We start from the raw sequence: 10,333 nt of genomic DNA on the forward strand, positions 1-10,333 counted from the left end.
ACTGGTTTTTTTTCGGGGGGGGGTTTTTTTTTTTTTTCTTTCGGTATGCGAGAGGCACGCTGCCGCCGCGGGAGATATTCTCAGTAGCGGCTGTTCTGGAGAAGATAAATGACTGTACCTGCGCGGCAATCGCTCCCGACATCTGAGCCGACTTGGGGTTTTACTCTGAAAACTTCTACAAGGATGCAAAATGCAACTGAACGACGAAAACATCTTCAGTTCTGGTTCACGTGCGGTCCGGAGTGCTCAGCCCGGGCACACGCACATGGCCACGGCAGCACGATCGGACCGCGGCAGCTTTTACAATAAATTGTGGCAAATGTTTGAAGGAGCTTATTGTGCCTGTGGCCAGTTGGGGTTTTACTCTGAAAACTTCTACAAGGATGCAAAATGCAACTGAACGACGAAAACATCTTCAGTTCTGGTTCACGTGCGGTCCGGAGTGCTCAGCCCGGGCACACGCACATGGCCACGGCAGCACGATCGGACCGCGGCAGCTTTTACAATAAATTGTGGCAAATGTTTGAAGGAGCTTATTGTGCCTGTGGCCAGTGCAAGCCATGCTGTGCCTGTGGTGAAACCCGGATTTGCCCCTCACACACACATAGACATCACCAGGCACGGCTCCTTAGCGCAGAGACTGAGTTGAATGAAACAATTTGCCCTTAGTGGAAAAATATTTTTGTTATTAAGATGATACATTGTGTGGTAAAAGTGGGGCAAAACCCCTTGTCCCAGCTGGAACTCTCACGGTGGGCTGAGCAGTGGAGGGCTGTGATTTATCCCTCAGCCCTCCATGTGCGTGTCTTACAGCATGGAGAGAGCACTTTCCTCCCCGGCACTTCCCAAATGTTTGCAGAAATGCAGCCTGCCCTGTGGTCAGCAGGATGGCCTTCCCCACGGTGGCTTTTTTACTGGAGACCACTAGGGTTTTCAAATCCCAAGAGGAATTTTTATGCTTTTTTTAAATGGTTCTAGGGTTTGGGGGTTTTTTGTGGTGGTGGTGATGATCTTGCTAGTGTCTGGTTTTATCCCTCAAAAAAATTCCTATTAAACCAGGAAATTCCCATCACGGGGCATTCGGGATGCTACTGAAAAACTGAAGCCAAGAAATACAAAGGTTAAGATTACAGTTAAGCTAAACTTCCATAATTCCCTCTGGGTCAGTAAAGCTCCACTAATTATTTAATTGCATAATATTTCTAATGTTTTAAAACAGTGGCATTAAACCCAGTACTAATCTGTGTACTCATGTACTGTGAGTCATCTGCATGGAAATTACACATTATGGTCATGAATTTACTAGAAGTTGAAGGCACCCAGCAAGAGTAATAGTGAAAATTGGCTAACAAGCTTATCTGTTAATGGAGATTCTTTTGTTGCTCGAGGGTTTATATTACACAGAGGGAAAGGTCAGCTAATAACAGAATAACTGCTGAGTAAATTATTAAAAATATTCCCTAGTAAAATAGGGGGTTTCTACTTGCACATCTGCCAAGAGTTAAGCTAATCAGACTTGCGTGGGGCTCGAATGTTCTTGAGCTGTTTCCCCGCGATGGTGAAAAGAGCCAATGGCTTTAACATCAGAGAAGTGTTACATCGACAGAAATGCTGAGCCCACCGCAGCGGGTGGATCCAGGACCGTCCCTTCCCCTCCCTAAAGCCCTGACCAACAGGACACACAGCTGCAGATGAGACAAACAAACGCTGCTCCCATCGATGCGGGGCTCGCTGCGGCACCGCCGCTGCAAAGCTCCTGCCCACCCTCGTTACGGTCTCCCCCACGAGAGTTTTGTCTCCACAAATTAACACTGTCGAGGAAATACATTTGGAGGAAGCTCAGCAAAATGCCACTGGCTTCCACCCAGGGGCCCGCAGCGCCTCGGGCCGGCCGGCATCACCAGCGCTCGGCAGGGATGGACGGGGAGCTTTGTGATGCAAATTCGTGCCCGGGGCTTTTCCGAGCAGTCAAACAAGGCCCTTTGTACAGCCCCTCCCGTCCCCTGGGCTCACCAGGCTCTGAAAGGAGGGCTGCAGATCCCAGGAGAGGAATCATGTGCTGATAGCCCAGAGCTGTCACCTGCCTGGGCATGGGGGCTTCCCACGGAGCCCACGGCAGCGGGAAGTGCCGGCCCTGTGAAAAGGGGGTCTGGATACAGGAGGGTCGGTGGGCTCTCAGCCCCTCCTCCCCCAGAGGAGGAAGATGACCCAAGTGGCATCACCAGCCTCAAAAGCAGATGGAAGAGCCCAAACTTCTGCGTGACAGCCGTGTCCAGGGTGACAACTGTGCCCAGGGACTCGGGAATGAGACAGAGGGAAAGCAGTGCTCTCCACCTGATTTTATTTTTCTTTTTGCAGTGCAGAACAAAGGAAGTGGGTTCTTCTTTTGTGCAAAACACGCTCCTGCCCTGTGTGCAGCAGGTGCTGTGCTACAGGAGTGCAGCCCAGCTCCACCCGTTTGCACGGCTCCAGCGAGCCCAGCACGGCTGCACCTCCCCACACTGCACAGCAGGCAAGGCCCTTTCCATGGGGCAGGGCACTGGGGCGATCCTCTTCCCACCTGTGGGGATCCACTCCCTCCCTCTGCAGCCCTGGATGAGCCAAAATGGGATGAGCCAAAATGGGATCCCCCCTCAGACAGGGTAGAGAAGCCCTGTCCACACGGTTTGCAGCCATCTCACTTGAGACACACTGCCCTTGACTGAGCCCAGTGGGATTGGAGGAGTGAGGTTCAACTTCAAAGCTGGGTCCAGGCTTTCTTGTGTCCATGTTTGCATAAAGACACTTCCCCGGGCCGGGCAGGGAGTAAGCAGAGTCCCACAGCCCAGGTGTCCACCCCAGGGTGAGCAGGACCGGCTGTCCCGGGGTGTCCCTGCTGCCAGGGACCCAGCCAGGACACAGGGGCCACCTCTGGGGAGTCCTGTGCAGACACTTGGCATGTAGAGTCTCTCTCCTGAAATGTGCACCATGGTCCTTAACCACGGCATGTCTCCAGCCTGGTCCCTGCCTGGCAGCCTCCACATGATACCTCCAGAGCCAGATGTTGTGTATTTCAGAACAGATGTGCACCTCAGAGTCACTGTGGCTCTTCTCACACCATCCTCAGAGCCCAGTGCTCTCTGCCACCCCACAAAGGCTCCCAGCAGCCTCCTTTTGCTGCTGGGGACCTTGCCATGGATGTTGCTTCCCAGCCCAGCAGAAAAGCCAGGCTGCAGCTCCTCTGGGACCAGGTCCTTGGGGCCATCAGCTGAGCCCAGCCCTGGTGGAGGCTGTGGCCAGCGAGGGAAGCTCAGAAAGGGCTGCACCTGCAGGCTCCTGCTGGGGGATCCATCACTGTGCTCCCTCCAGGGCTGCTGCTTCTTTGGGTGCAAAGGCAGCCTCAGGTAGCTGTTTACACCTGCTGGGATTTCCCAGAGTTGAGAGATGATTTGGAGCTGGACTTTCTGAGGGCAAGGCAGCACAACAAATGAGGTAAAAGCCCCTTCACAGAGAGACAGCAGGAAGTTTGCGCCTCCTCTTTCCATTGTATCATCATCTCCTCTCCCTTCTTGCTTTCCCCATTGGCTTTGGTTACATTTTCTGTCCTCTAGTGCAAAACATTTTCAGGAAGCTTTGAGTGTAGACACAAAAATCTCCAGATGCTTTCAGTTTTGATGCAACAGGCAGGGAATTTCCACAGCTGAGCCCCTGCATCCCAGATCCCCATTATTCATCTGGCAGAAGAGCAGGAATTAGGAGAATCCCTGATTTTGACATTCATCCATTCAGTAACAGCATCTGTGTGGGGAGGACAATGTTTTAGAGGCTTTAACTTGATATGATGGGAATTGTAGAGGAATAAAAATCTGAAGATTCCTACCAATTTGTGATAAAAATCCGAAGAAAACAATTACTAGGGTTTGGATATGTTTGAAACCTAATCTGGCCCTAAATCTAAGTGGGAAATATTGAATTACAAAGCAGCTGAAATCTGCTTCTGCATGATATGACTGATTTTGTTTTGCACAGGCAGCGCCAGCTCCAGAAATGATGGGGCAGCACCAAGTCATGACAGTCAGAAGGGTGGCACAGCTCATTTCAACATCCCAAGCAGTGCAGCAAAACATGGCAGCAGCTTTGGGAGCTGCTTCCTTCCACATTCCCTGACTCCAGCCCCAAAATGTGGGCATGGAGCCCTGGGTGTGGGCCATGCAACCACCACTATTTCCATGTGCCTGTGGCTTTGTTAAGCCTGGCTGCAGGGAGGGGGTAGCTGTGCTAACAGGGGCAGCTCTTGGCCAAGAGGGTCAGGGAACCTTAGCAGAAGAAATACCAGTGAAATTCACATTCTAAAATAACTTCCTCCAGTGAGCATGAAACACACTTTCTCCCACGCTGTGCTATGACTTAGAAACTCCATTTTGCTTTTGCAGGAATAAGATGAAAGTTTTCTTGGTATCTGATTTCTGTGGTTAAAAACAATGTTTAAATGCTTATTAAAAAAACACAATCATAAGGCAAATTTGGAGAACTGAAGTCCTATTTTTATCTGTTTTTTTCTTTTTCCAGGGCCACAAGTGCTATATATGCACACACAAATTTGTAACGTACAGCTACAACATGAGCAAAAAACAACTGACACAGAAGATGATCACAAACCACAGAAATGAGTGTTCGTGGTGGAAAAAGTGCCAAAAATCCACATCTTCATTCAGTCTGGATCTCTATGATCTTATAAAACAATTTTTTAGGCAGGGTACCCTCATATTCTGTGACTTGTGAGTCTTTTCCATTTATTCTTTGCGGTCAATGTTTAGGCCATGTTATGGCCACGTTTTGGCCGTGTTTAACACATACCAGGGAAATCCTGTGGCAAAAATTAGCATCCTCATGAGCATTGCCATGGGGTGCTCTGTTCCATGCAGCAATGCCTCAGAGAATCACAGAGTGGAAGGCTGGATGGGACCTCTGAGGAGCAGCTGGTCCGACCACACTGCTAAAGCAGACACCCAGACCCGATTGCCCAGGACTGTGTTGAGGCACCTTGTGAATATCTTCAAGACACAACATGTCTGGGCTACCTGTGCCAGTGCTCCATTGCCCTCGCTGTGAAAAAGTGTTTCTTGATGTTCAGACAGATCGTCCTGTGTTTCAGGTTGTGCCTGTTGCCTCTGATCCTGTCACTGCACAGCACTACACAGAGCCTGGCTCTGTCCTGCTTGCACCCTCCCTGCAGGAATTCATACACATCACTGAGATCCCCCTGAGCCTTCTCCAGGCTGAACAGTGCCAGTTTTCTCAGCCTTTCCTCTCAGGAGACTGCTCCAGTCTCTTCATCATCTCTGTGTCCCTTTGCTGGACTCCAGTATGTCCATGTCTCTGTGTACAGAAGAGCCCAGAACCAAACCAGGATTCCAGCTGTGGCCTCACCAGCGCTGAGCAGAGAGCAAGGATCATCTCCCAGACCTGCTGGCAACACTTTGCCTAAGGGACCCCAGGATGTCATTGGCCTTCTTTGCCACAAGGGTACATTGATGCCTGGTGTTCAGCTTGGTGTCCACCAGGATCCTGAGGTCCTTTCCTCTGCAGAGCTGCTTTCCAGCAGGTTGGCCCCCAGTCTGTACTGGTGCCTGGGGGTGTTCTTCTCTAGGTGCAGGATTTTGCATTTCTCCTTGCTGAACTTGATGAAATTCCTGCCAGCCCATTTCTCCAGGCTGTGAGAGTCCCTCTGGATGGCAGCACGACTCTGTGGCATATCAACCACTCTGCCCAGCTTGGTGTCATCAGAAAATGTGCTGGGGGTGTCCTCTGCCACTCTGTCCGTGTCATTAATGAGGATATTGAACAGGACTGGAGCCAGTATTGACCCCTGGGGCACACAAGGAGCTCCTGGCCTCCAACCAGAACCTGTCCTGACCAACCTCACACTCTGGGCCTGCCTATGCACCTTCCAACCCACCCCAATACCTCCGCTTTGTCTGCTGATTTATCTACCCAGCATTTGCATGTAAGAGAGCAGGATGCTCTGTGCTTTATTGTGGGAAAGGAAACCTCAGAGAAGTTACCATGAGCAGTGAATAGCTGGAGATCTTGGCACTTATTTTTTTTTTCAGAGTGGTTTCTTCTTGCTTGCTCAAAGAGTACCTGCAACAGGTGCAGAGCCAGCCCCAAGCACTCAGCACCTCTGTGTATTTCCACCTCCTCAAGCCCTGATCCTGCAGAGTCCTGTGGCTTTTGGGGAGGGTGGGACCAGCTTGTTGCGGAATAAAAACATCTGTTAATGAAAACCTTTCTTAACAAAGGTGGTGATCAGAGTGGAGTCTGGCTTTTGTGGCTATTGCAGCCTAGACTGGGTGAGGGCAGAGCCAAGAGACAATTCTGTTTGCCCCACAGCAATGATTCACCCACAGAGAGTGGCCCACGCGGCGCCGCGCACGAGCAGGGCGCAGTGCCAGGAGGAAGCAGCCAGCAGCCACCCAGCCAGAGCTGTCACACACCCCTGCATGCGCTGTGTGCCTGCACGGGACCTGGGCTGCCTTGGGACACACACTCCTCAGGCAGGAAGGTCTTCACTTACAGGGCCAGAACTTCTACATGGCTGTTCTAGATGGATAATGAGATGATTGGCTCTCGCAATGAAGTCACACCATTGTGTGACTATTAAGAAAAGCTTTAGTGATGTATAGTCATGTTATTGTGGTTTAGATGTCCTCTGTTCTCCCCAGAGTTCCCTTTCCCTCCCTGTACTGTTGCCATCAGACAGCCTGGGCTGTCTAGGACAGGGAGAGAGAAGGCTGCGCGTGTCCCTTGCATGGGGCAGTTGGGAATGGAAAATCTTGGTGCTTAGGGATGAGGCATGGCAACGCCTGACCTCCAGTCCAGTTACAAGAAAGCCATCTCCATTGACAAATGGCAAAGAAGAGCTGACTGACAGACATTGGGAGGGGCCAGGGCTGGCTGATGCAACCCCCAGGGGTATAAAAAACTGAGCATCCATCTTGAAGATGAACTGGCCATGTGGTATCCACAAGGGCAGTTCCCAGTGCTGCAGCTTTTTCCTTATGTTGTCCTTCGTGGCATTTTTGTTAAGGTTTAATAAACCTCTTTAAATTTTCAGAGTGAGCAGCTGTCTCTCACATGGCTCTTGGGTGTTGGTTTTGCTCCTGTGTAGGGCCTGGGTTTACATTTCTCTGCAGCTCCCTTCCCCAGCAGATCTCCCAAGTTCCACTTGCCATGGGCAAGGGACTTCACAAAACCCTCCACACCTTCTGCTCCTTTTCTCTTTGCTGTGTTGCAACTCTTTGTGTCTCCATAAGAAAATGTACTGTGTAAAGCAGATTGACCTAAACCCAAGCATTCAATGAGATTGAGTTTTGGATAAACTGTAAAGGTCTGGATTATATGGAAGAATTTCTTTTACAGCCATCAAATTTTACCTTTTAGGTAAAAATTTTACCTTACCTTACTTGTAAGACCAGACAGATCCTTTCCACCTTAAATAGTACTTTTCAAGGTTTGTTGACTGAATATTGTTTTAATATATTTCTTACATGCCTTTGCTTCTCTGATCTTGTCTCCTGAGTTGAAGTTGAGGTTGGTCTCCTCCCTTACATTCCTGGGAATATATTTTCCAAATTCTTTATTCATAGAGGAAATTTTGCTGCTTGGGGTTTCACTCACTTGTATTCATGGAGACTGCAATATTTTAGCTGCTAATGCTTATTGAAAACTCTTGAGTCCCTGGGCTGTACTGTAGCTACAGCTGATCCTTAATGCTTTAAATGATTTGTGATCATGAAAAGTTTGATCTGTCAGCATAATTGCAAGTGGAAAGTCTTCTAAGCACTCCATAAAAACAAGAAATGAAATGGTACAAGCTTTTTGCATTTTCAGGGGAGTTTTTCATGCACATGGGAGATAAAGAAAATTTGCCTAAAAACAGAGCTTTTTTAGGAAAAAACCAGAATCAGATCTTAGCTTAAGGGAAGATGCTTCCACCAAACAACAAACTCCCTTCTTTACACATAAAAGTATAGCCTGTTCATCATCACATTCAGCCACCCCACACAGCCATGAGCCACAGCTCAGCCAGGCCAAAAGAGGCCCCTGCCTGACCTCAGCACAGAGGGAAAGAAATTTGCCTTTTAAGGCCCCATAGCTCTAAGCTCCTTCCTGTTGGGAAACCTTTGCACAAGTGGGAAGCCCCAACACTTCCAAGGCAGTCACTTGCAGAGGCAGGGATAATTCCTCTCCATCAGGGGCCAAGCATCCCACTGCTTACCACTCTAGCAATTGCACAGATTTTACCTCTGCCATGAGAAACAGAGGAATGATTTGCATCTCATGGACAGGGATCCGAGGCAGGGAATTAAGCGGTATATAGATTGGTTTCTTTACAAATTGGAGTTGTAGGGTTTAGCATCAGGAAGCCAGAAATCCCAAAGAGGGACCTTGCCTGTGAGCCATGCTGGAAACATTTAGGGGCTGTTAAAACTATTCATTTGTTATTCCCCTGGTATTTTGCTTGTGATGTTTGCATGTTGTGGAAACAAATTTCTGATTATTTGTGGTATTTTTGGGGTTCCTAGATGAAGGGAGGAAATGATGAATCTGACTCCATGTTTTTAGAAGGCTAATTTATTATTTTATGATACTATATTATATTAAAGAATACTGTAATAAACTATACTAATGAATAGAGAAAGGATACAGACAGAAGGCTAAAAGATAATAATGAAAAACTCATGACTCCTTCCAGAGTCTTGACACAGGTTGACCGTGATTGGTCATTGGGTTAAAACAATTCACATCTTGGATAAACAATCTCAAAACTACATTCTAAAGCAGCAAAACATAGGAGAAGCAAATCAGATAATTATTGTTTTCAATTTTCTCTGAGGCTTCTCAGCATCCTAGGAGAAAATCCTGGGCAAAGAGATTTTTCCGAAAATAGGACAGTGACAATTATTATTTTTTAATTTGTTGTTGTTGTTTGGTTCTCCACCAGCATTAACTGTCTGCAGCAGCCCAGGCACTTTGGTGCTGTTAAAACGTGTCACCTTGAGACGTGCAGTCAGAGAGAAATGTTTTGTTCTTCACACCCACAACCAAAATCTGAGCTAGAGGATGTCTAAAATCCTGCTAGTTTGAAATAATTTTCAAGTGCAGGAACAGATCTCCTTCCTTACCCAGCTCTTACAGCAGTGCTACCATCACACGTAGAGCACCTGGTACCACATCATCTACTGCTGGCTACTCTCAGGTGAGCAGGAATTCCGCTCTCCTCCTCCTGTGGCTTCAACCACTGGCTCCCTGTAAGCATATGAATGTCCCTGCTCAGGAGGGGAAGTGACTGCTGTGGCTGCAAATGGTTGGTGTCAGAATGAGTTAAAGCTCGGCTGATAGAAAATGGGAATAAGGAAGAATATTTCTAAAAGGGCAAGAAGCAAAGGGGATTTTTTTTTTTTCAAGAGCTGGGGGAAATTTGAGGGAGACCAGTAATTTCCCATCCCTCCAGTGTGGTAGTCATCTGATAACTTCAGCTGGCTTTGACCATTAATTATACAATTCACAAAGAGAGCAAAGGCACCTCTTTGCAGTGGTCTTATCTGTGGGGTTTTCTGTTTGGTTGAGTTTTCTTTTTGGTTTTTGGGGTTTTTTTGATTGTGTTTTTTTTTTAATGCATTCAATTACTCTGGGACAATAGAGTAATCATTCTAATTAGATTTAAATGCCAGCCCCTATGAAGAGTATAATTAGTTATTTACTAGAAATGGAGACAGTGTCGTTTCACTTGCCTGACTTTGCTGCTCCTCGGAAGGTGTAGATAAGGATATGCACAGTCTCCCCTCCCACACTGGTTCATGAATTAATGGCCTGGCTATGGCTGGCAGACAGAATGCCTCGAGGTGAAAAAGCAGTTTCTGCCTTCAGCTCTTTGTCCTAACAGGGCACAAAAGGTCTGGTCACAGCCATGCCAGCCTGGCTCCAGAGGGAAGCCTGCTGGAGGCTGGTCCTGCCATCCTCCCACAGGCACCCAGGGCTCCCTGTGCTTCCCAACACAGCTCCCACTGCCTCACCACTGCCAAAGCCGTGCTTCACTCCAGCCTCTGCACGCACCAGTGACCCACCAAAGCCTCAGCTTTGAAACCAGACTCACCAACACAGGTGGGCATTTGCCCACTGGCTTCATGCTGCTGGATCACCCAACACCCAAATCATTCTCAATCTCACTGCTTGCAAGCTTTTTATTTTGCAGACAAGTTGTTCTCAGTATTTGATTTGTATGCTTGACTTGTTAGTTAAAAACCACAAACAACTTTTCTGGTCTGATATGTATTGACAATGTGATTAA

Source organism: Geospiza fortis, unplaced genomic scaffold (genome assembly GCF_000277835.1).
Source record: "Geospiza fortis unplaced genomic scaffold, GeoFor_1.0 scaffold84, whole genome shotgun sequence".
NCBI lineage: Eukaryota > Metazoa > Chordata > Aves > Passeriformes > Thraupidae > Geospiza > Geospiza fortis.